The 9,475-nt window shown below is 43.7% G+C and overlaps 1 long non-coding RNA gene across 1 annotated transcript in view; it reads right to left on the reverse strand.

Moving 5' to 3' along the window:
* LOC147049906 (uncharacterized) overlaps nt 1-9,233 on the reverse strand; it is a 40,325-nt gene extending 31,092 nt beyond the window's left edge. The window contains exons 1-3 of the long non-coding RNA XR_015067464.1: nt 9,125-9,233; nt 6,838-6,978; nt 4,105-4,256 (exon numbers count right to left, since the gene is read on the reverse strand). This is a non-coding gene — a long non-coding RNA (uncharacterized LOC147049906). The remainder of the gene's footprint in view (nt 1-4,104; nt 4,257-6,837; nt 6,979-9,124) is intronic.
* Nucleotides 9,234-9,475: the final 242 nt, after the last annotated feature.

Here is a 9,475-nt window from a genome sequence, read left to right on the forward strand (position 1 = left end):
CTTCATTATCAGTGAGTCACTTGGCCGCCTGACGCCATGCGCAAGGATGGAGCGTGGCCTCCGTGCGGCCTCCTTCAAACAATCAGGAGGCATTCCGTCATTCATCGGGAACGTCCGCATCCGAGCGCAGTCGCCGGGGCAGCCTCCGACGGGCGGAATGCTCGGCCTGTGTCAGTCACGACGCTCCGTGCCGGGGCGGCTATTCGCGATTCATTAAATGAGCGACCGCCTAGCCGTATCAATTAGGGGATAGTTGATATGTTTGTTATTGTCAAGACCCTGTTTGAGAGCGCAAAGCTTTTCATCCCTCGGCTGCTTTCGAGTTGGCGGTTGTAATGCGCTCGCTTGCTCGCTCGTTCGCTCGGTCTTGGCACGGTTTACTTGTTACACTCTCAATAATTACAGATAGGCCGATATGTTTTTTTCAGGGCCAATTTTTTTTTCTAGTGCATAAAATCATATAATCTGGATGGTTTCCAAATAGATGACTGAATTTATAAAAAAAGAGGCCACCTTTTTTTTTTTTTTCTTCAGTATCTGCGTCCATTAAATGAAGGTCACTTGAAGCAAATGTGTATGAACTATGAGCACCTCCAAACTATTAGTAAATAATTTTATGAGAAATATTGTCGTATGAGAAATCAATCAGCAACAACAGTCCAACCAAATCCAGGATACTTGCTGTTAATATTTTGACAAGGTGTAATAAAGTCAACCAGGAATTTGTTTAACTGCCGCCACTCCGTAGTCAGCGTCTGGCTAATGTATAAACATGTCCACTGTTCTTTCCTGCCTGCCAGGCAAACTTGAGGCAAATGTCCCCTGTTGTTTGCCAACATGATTCCGCTTTTTTTTTTTGCATATGTCGCACGAGATGCAGCAACTTAATTTCTACACTCAATTAGAATGAATTATATTATATTGTATGTTTTATATTTTGCTTGACTAAAATAACCTCCGTTACACCTTTGCTTTCTGATAGCACCCGCCCATTTTCCACACAGCTCATCCTCACCATTCTCTTTTCAAATGCCAAAGCTTGCCACCGTAATGTTAAAATAAGCGTAACAGCATAGCTGAGCAATCTTGGCTTCTCGACAAGCCATCAAAGAGCGTCTTTTGAGCTTTGCATATTCATTTCTGATGGGAATGACGCAGTAGGGACGAAAAAAAAGATCAAAATTGTAATAATTGCATCATTTATCGTATCATAAGGTACAGCAATTTTTTTTTTTCAAGTTACCCTAACCAGATAAATAGCGGCACTATCCCTCCTCTTTTGTGCTCGCGAGCCATTAGCGCTAGTGATTGACTTGCCCACTATTTAGTAGTGACCCTGGGATTTTTGTGTGGTCGTGTGAATGTGTGTTTGGGGGGGTGGGGGTCAGCAGACTAGTGAGGGAACGAGGGTGGGGCCGCAAAGGGGGATTGATTGGGGTCTCCGTTGTTGGCAAACGACGTGTGAGGGTGTATTGGCGTGCAGACAATGGGGCCCGGGCGGCGCTGAAAGGCCTTTTCTGTGGATCCCTGTTAGCTGTCTATTATCTGCGGTCTCCGGGGGGCTGCTAAATAGAGGGCATGTGTTAGGCAGACATTTATCATGTAATTACAGCACTAGGATCCGTTTCTGATGGTGTGTGATGATTACTAATAATTACTGTGCATTTCACGCCTCCGAAGGAGCCAGATGGGGTCCCAGGACATCAATACAAAGAAAGGGAAGGGGCAGCCCAAATCAAAATGGGACAAGAGAGAAAAATGTGAAGAAATGGTAGGACTGATGAAGAGGAAAATCAAGGCTCCTTTGCCTTTAACCATTTAGGAGCGCTCATTAGGTAAATGAATTGAACCATATGTGTCCAAATACTAATTTAGTCATGGAGTCAAGGAGGGGAAAAGAGTTTAGTGTGCGCGTGTGTGCATGTGCGTGCGTGTGTGTGTCAAGTACACAACATACATTTTTACATACATACATACATTTTTCATTATATTACAGTACTTGTAATGCCACAAAATTCCTTTTCACTCCAGCGTTAATATTTTATAAACTATGCAAAATAAAACAATTGTAATATATTATTATTTTTTACAATGTTATATGGAAAGACATTATTGGAATTCGGACTATATTTAAACTATTAAGTGAGCACTTCACAACGGAATTTATTTTTGAATGAATTAATTTGTTGATATTTTTAAAATTAAGTTTATGGACAATTTGCACACAAATAGCAGACAACTCCTTATGAAACTATTTCAGCTATTATATAAGATGGGTGATATTTTTAAAAAACATTGTACGTGTTGGATTGTAATGGAAATAAAATGACCATCATGTCCAGCAGGTTGAAAAATGATCAATGTTGTATTTCTGCCCTCTGCTGGACTTGAGAAAAATCCCATTGCCTCAGAAAAGAAAGGACAGGATGCTTACGTAAGTGCAGATGCAGCCATAATTTGCTCATCCAATCTCAACTTTCCAATGTGGGTAAACGCGTCTGGGAAGCGGCTCACGCCTTGGGTGAGAGGACGAGCAGACGAGCTCAAGCCGAAGCCGCCGAGCGGCAGCACCAAGGCTCTCTGAAGCCATGCGGGCGCAGCGTTGGGGGGTCAGTCGGGGAAGATGAGGACGGTCCTGTTTAATAGAAACAAATTGTTCTCCACTTCCCGGTGACACAGATAGCGGCTCATTTGTGCCCGCTGCTCTTTGTGGGGAACAACAGAAAGGAAATGTCCTCATCCTGGCCGGGGATAAAGTTCGGGGCTTTTTGTTACACGTCAGTTACCTTAGCCTCGGTGCCCCCCTCTACCCCCCCCCACTCGAACAAGCACAGCGGTTAAGTAGTTCAGGTGCCTGCTACATTCTGTTAGATTAAAGGTCCGCGCTCCCGAGCTCGAGTTGAATTGCCTCAGCTGGAGACGGCGGCTGGAGCGGCGCGGTTCCAAGGCCGTGTGGCATGAATGGACACCTTGTGTGCGCTCACAGAGGCAAAACGCTTCGGTCGGTAGAGGGGGGGGGGGGCTATAGGTGAGGGGAAATGAGAGGGAGGGGAGCCCTCACCCCTACTTACCCTCACGCTATCTCTTCAAGCGCCTTTCCACCTGCAAAGTGGAAAGCGGAAGGCTTGTTTGCGACAAGGGCTGGGGGCAGGTGGGCAGATCTTAAAAGATCTGGAAACACAAATATGCTTTGCCCCTGTGGAACATGGATGGGGGGGGGGGACACAAAGCACACATGAGATGGGATGGGGGACGAGGGGGTGCTCTGTGTAACTTTGCGCCAATGTGCACCTGTGCTGCCCACTCACTTACACAGCGGCAGTCGGTGCAGAAAGTGAGCAGAGTCCAAAACAAAAAGTCATTGTCACTGGGCAGGCCAAGGCTGAACGATTTTGAAAATAATCTAATTGCATTTTTTAACTCAATATTGAGATTATTATTATTATTAGTTTTCTATAGTTATTTATTTTTATTTAATTGTATTATTATACGTTTTTATAGTTATTCATTTATTATTATTTTAATAATTATCATATTCTTTTTTTGTTTTTATTTTTTACATTATATATTTGTATGCTTATACATTTTTTAACAAACACAAGCATTAAGTTTTCTGCTCTAAAAAAATACAGAAATGAAAGAGTTAGTTTTGAGTTCACTGTCAGCGGCGATCCGTTCAGATCTCGATTTGAAAGCGGTCAAGCGGGGATGCACAACACAGTTTGAACATGTCTCGACCTCCCCAAAGACCAGGGGAGGGGGGTCAAGTACAAGAGTCAAAGGTCATGTCTGGCCCACAGGGTTGGATTCCAGGTAAGGAGGAAGCAACTTCTCAATGGCCCCTCATTTTCAAGAAGGGGGGGGGACGGGGTTTGACCTCTAGCCAACTCACCAAAACATTCATCCCTGTTTATTTTCTTTGCTTTCATGTTCAAGCACTTGGCTTTGGCGATAATAGCAAGTGGCGGGATGGCAAAAAAACAACAACAACTATACAGCATTCGAGACAAGGTAAAAAATGTGGCATCTTAATTTTGTGCCGTGCTCAGCGCGGCTTAAAGAAAGCGATACTCCTGCGACTACTTGAGCGGATGATTGTGTTACCTTTACAATCGGGCTTCTCCTCCTTCCTGTTTTGTACTCGAGGAATGCCTGATAAAAGTATCCCCACCGCCACGGCGGTCTTCCACCTGCCGAGGCGAGGAAAGGGCCGCCGCCGTCCCCGGGTCAGAAGTGAAACGTGCTCCGCTGGGAATCTGAACAAAAGGTCACAAGTGGAGAGAAAAGTTAAAAAGATGCAAACGACTCGCCATGTCTCGGTTGTTGACGTTTGATGCTAGCTTGAAACAATAGCCACCATTCATTCATTCATTCATGTCAGCGCACGGCTACATATTTCTGTTCTGCCTTTAAATTGTGTTTCAGTCTGTCCAGGAGGGGAGGCAATTTATCTGTCATGGCCTCCAAAAGAGCCCCCCCCCCTCCACCTTTGAGAGTATTATACTGACAGCAGCGTTATTAGCCACAAGGGAAAGCGGCCGCCGCATGAATTTGCCCGCTGTTCACCTCCAGGCCTTTGCCAAACCTCTTTTTACAATAGCGCCGATGCTTGGGAGATTTTCCTTTCAGTTATTAATTTGATAAATATATTAATTATGAGCCCGGGATGACAGTCCAATCAGATTGTCGGGCGCCCTGTCACGGGCCGCCAACCCCCACTTTGGTGATAAGTTCTCAGGTTTCCAGAGCTGTCATCCAGGGGGCTTTGAGTCTCTTATCAAGGCCGGGGCCCATTCCCGGGATAATTTCCTGTGTGTCATAATTAAATGGTGGCCCTCTGACGGTGAGTGCCTCGCAGTTAAAAGCTGGAATCTCTTGACATCTGTCCTGGTGGAGCCACGTGAAGTTCGGGCTCTTTTATGGCCGCTTGAAATGATTGCGTTATTGCTCCATGTTTGGCCGCATATATTTCCAGCAGTTCATTCGGTTTTTTTCTTGCTTATCATTTTTAGGCTCACTACTAATGGTTAAGCTTAGGGTTTTGAAATGAATGTTGTGTATAAGAAGTAAATTGGGAGGGGTCTGTCTCAATTATTTTTTTCAAAGTTGCTAAAATAGTCCCAGTTGGACCATAGATGGAGAAAAAAGTGTTTTCCAGTGTGTGTTAATTTTCAGTAAATTCAATGAACTAGGATTTGGGTTCAAGCTATGCTAACAGTTTTTCGTCCAAGAGTGCCAGGAAACCTTCCACGTCTATAACAGGGGCCTGTCTATAACAGGTAGAAAGAAAAAAAAAAGAGCCTCTTTATGCCATATCTGAGTCAAGCAACTTAATTTCCACTCGTGTCAACAGCGCTGAGCAAACACTGTCAACCCATTGTGCGTCTTTCGTATCATCCTCCATTTTTTGGGCCCCAAGAATGAAAGATATTCAGGTGTCTTTTGATGTGCCCGATCGAGTTGAAACACTTTCTGATCTTATTTCTGCTCTACCGGAGATTCGGCCTCACCTTGAGGAATGCTTGTTTGTTTATAGAGGACACGCCGCACGCTTGGGGCAACTGAAGCAAGGCCAGAGCGGAGAATTTCGTTGACAGCGGTTTCTATCTACCAATCTCCCTGTGGATATTGTTGCGCTACTGGCGGACAGACTGACGGACATCGTCTGTCAGCAGCTTATCATTTCCAATTAAAGCCTTTCATCTCAACGTACAGTCAACTCCTTGGCAAAAAAAAAAAAAGACCTGAACAACCCATTATTAGTCGTTTTCAACAGGTGCCCATCTTTTCAACCTCTGCCCGGTAACAGGAGGGTCCGGACAATCGTTTCAAGTCTTAAGGTTCTTCAACTATCTCCATCCAAAAAAGTCACAATGTCAGTCGTTGACGGTGGTCACATTCTGTTTAGACATACACTTTTTTTTTTTTTGCTGACCACGAGAACACGTGTACCTGCACAAGGGTCTTTTTGTCCGGGCTGTGCTTCGTCCAGGCATGTGCTGAATGGCATCGCTCCGACGCCGTCACCGAGTCGCTTATGCGTGAGACGCAAAGGAATGCGAGCAAAGCCAAGCGGCCTTGCAACGTCTTCTTTCCTCTGATGTTTAAACTTGGCTTTGGAAAATATATTTGTGAGACCAGTCCCAGAAAATTGTATTCCTGGCAAGTTTCAGAAAGTTGTTTTTGTTGTGTAGGAATTGAAGTCAAGTGCTTTGACCTCCAACAAACCAGTCTGCGGTTGTTGCAAAATGCTTAGAAGCGTACAAGTGTTACACCCTCTTGTGGTGGCAGCGTGCACTACAAGAACACCTGCAGATGCTGTAACGGAGTCTTCTAGTCTTACAAATGAGGTTTTAAGTGCAATTCAATTCGTAATTCCCGTCGAAATGTAGCCACTCTAACTTCCTGCTCGGAAAAAAAAAATTCAGACTGACTGGCTTCCCATCATTCTGATTTTAATCGGGACATAATAGTTGATTTCTTCCGGCCTTTGGGAGCGTTTTCATAAGATACAGAGGTTGCACTTTGAAAATGCACGGGGTGTTATTGGACCACCTGAACAAGCGGTAAAGGAACACCTTCAGAAACACAAGGATAATCCCACAGCTTTGAATGCTATGACAGATTTAGCTAAAGGCTTCATTTGATGAACGGGGAAAAGAAGTCAATTGGCCATGGAGCGTGAAGTGGCACACAATGCTCCTTTTATATCGCCATGCCACTCGCTTCGTCTGAGATACCTCGGTATGGACTTTGAAGAAACACACACTCGTGACAATCACTGGAAGATTTGGTGTTTAAACAAACTGATTTTTTTTTTTTTCCTAAATGCCTCACCTTTCGTCCGGATCCCTTTCGGTTTCATGTCTCCACGTAAAGGTCACCTGGACCGGGTGCTTGCCCTCCACTTGACTTCCTTCCGACACACTGCGGCGGTTCAAGCAGATTTTGCGCTGAGCCGGTCTGACTGTGTCGTCTCTGCATGAACAAATCCCCCCCCCCAAAAAAAACAGCTTAAAGGGGGCTAAACAAGTCTGAAAGACTTAGAAGCATGCTTGTTTATCATCACCAGCTTTCCCATTTCGACATCATCAAAGGTTGCCACGTCTGTTTTGGGATGGCACTTAGCTAGTAAACAGATTAACTGTTACACCAAATAAACACGCTGACTTTTGTGGTTTGTTTGTGACTCTTGACCTCCAGCCACAAGTTAAACATGCGGCCATTAGAGATGCGCTTTTTAACTTGACGTGCTCTTTTGTACTCGGTTACTGCTTAGCGCAATATTGAACAAAATATTCATCTGCTGCTAAGATTCGTGACAGTATATTGATACACCTTCTGCGTATTTTAATGACTCAAGATAGAATTCACAATGGTGGCTAATCCCCAGTCCATAGCCGGAGGCCGCACAAAGCAGCATAAGCTCCCCTGACGTTCCTGCTATCACCTGCCTATTTCATGCCGTGCCGTCCCTTTGGCGCTTTCCTTCCATTCGCTAATCCTCTTTAAGGACATTAGCCACTAATATGTCCATTCAGGAGGTATAAAAGGCCCGGCTATCTTTTTACCGCCGTCGGCAGTACGCTAAACCACCCCATTAAAGGAGGAAGGCAAATGAGCGGGGATATGGTGGTTTTGACCCCAAATACCACACGGATGAAGGGCTGAGTGAGAGGCGGAGGCCTTCGAAGAGGAGCGATGATGGATGGCTGGCCTCCAATTAAATAATAAACTTCAGGTCATTTACGAGGGCAGAGAAAAAAAATATAGGAAAATGCAGAGAGAGTATTCTGCCTTACGCCACAGATTTATGTAAACAGACAGCCATTTAAAAAAAATTAACAGAGTTCATTTTTTTCCCCATAAATGACGACCGAAATAAAACAATCTGAGAATGTATTTATACTGTTACAAGAAAGAGGTCATAATTTGAAAAGAATAAAGTTGGAATATATATTATGGAATATAAAACTTTGAAGACATGACTGACTAAATAGTACTGCCAAAATGACTCCTGACTTTCACAAATCTGCCACATTAAATCAAGCTGAAGGCACGTTTAGTGGGTGCCCCTTGAGCAACAACGCTGACTTGTTTTTGCAGCCTGGAGGCAGGACAGTTGCTCATTTCACTGCTCATGGCTGACCTGAACATCATTTGAATGACACGTCATCACTAATGTGTGTTGACAACGCCGACAGCGCAACACAAGCGACAGCTTCCAACTGCAGTGAGGGAAAAAAAAAGATGGCAGAGCGCATCCTCTTGTGGTTGCATCGCAAAACACCACTGCAGGTTTTATTTTGGTCTGTCCACTAGAGGGAGGCACCTGATCAAAAATAGTCAGCTACTGACTTCATTATTGCTTCCTTTGTGGTCAACCCTAAGCAAAGCAGATGTTTGCAAAAGTCTTATTTTGATTCAACACAATGATCAGTCTGTTTTCATAGAAAATTCCAGAAATAGTTCGAAAATCAGAAGCACGTAGATCTTATTATTTATCTCCCATTATAGATTAAAAGACAGCCTGCGCTTACATTTGCTAAAACAAATTAATTGAGTTACGGCCGACATGACAACTTATGAATCATGACATGGACAAATAGACTATGCATGTGTGTGTGGATGCGACCGGGCAAGGCCCAAATAATAATGCGAAATGACAGCTAGTTGGGTCTGCGGCCACGCGTGTTTTTATCGAGCCACTGGCGTGAGTCATTCATGGCCGCTCGCTCTCTGTTAATGCCTTTCTTTTGGATCCCGTACATGAAGACATTCCGGTGACTAACTTGTTCCTCTTTCCTCGGAGAGAATTTGGATTTTGGGAAGCTACCATTAAAAACCTTCTTATTGATTAACTTTAATGAAGCATCCTCATCTACGACAACTGGAGCCGTTTTTATACAAAGTTGAACTCATTGCATACACCTTAATGTACATTTGGATAAACTTGAAATGGAAACAACATGAAAGTACATCGTGGGATAAATGAGACATAATTGGACGTTTCAAGACCTATCACAAACATGGTTGTACACAAGTCGAATGACATTAATTAACAAAGCAGAGTCAATACAAGGTACGTCATTTAGTAAATTAAACAGTTTAGAAATGTTCTCACCAGTGTGACGTTAGTTTGAGGCATTGCGACCAAAAAAACGTCTTTTTTTGCTTCGTTCAACTCGATGCTAAAACTAGCGACGGGGCACCTGTGGATTAGCAAAATGAACGACGTCATTGTGACGTCATCGTCCGAAATAATTTGGTCAAAAAAATCCGCATGGGAGAAATGACGTTTATGTGACGTCATCGTATGAAATAATTTGATTGGTCAACAAAAATCTGCATGTTAGAAATTACTGTGGTTTCAAAAACTTATTTTTAAAGTAAATGATAAATCTTAGTTTGAAACTGCTTTTAATATACTGAATTATAGTTTTAATTTCATAAGACAAGACAAATTCACCAAAGG

This window comes from Syngnathus leptorhynchus, chromosome 10 (genome assembly GCF_054491065.1).
Source record: "Syngnathus leptorhynchus isolate UIUO chromosome 10, UIUO_Slep, whole genome shotgun sequence".
NCBI classification, from domain to species: domain Eukaryota; kingdom Metazoa; phylum Chordata; class Actinopteri; order Syngnathiformes; family Syngnathidae; genus Syngnathus; species Syngnathus leptorhynchus.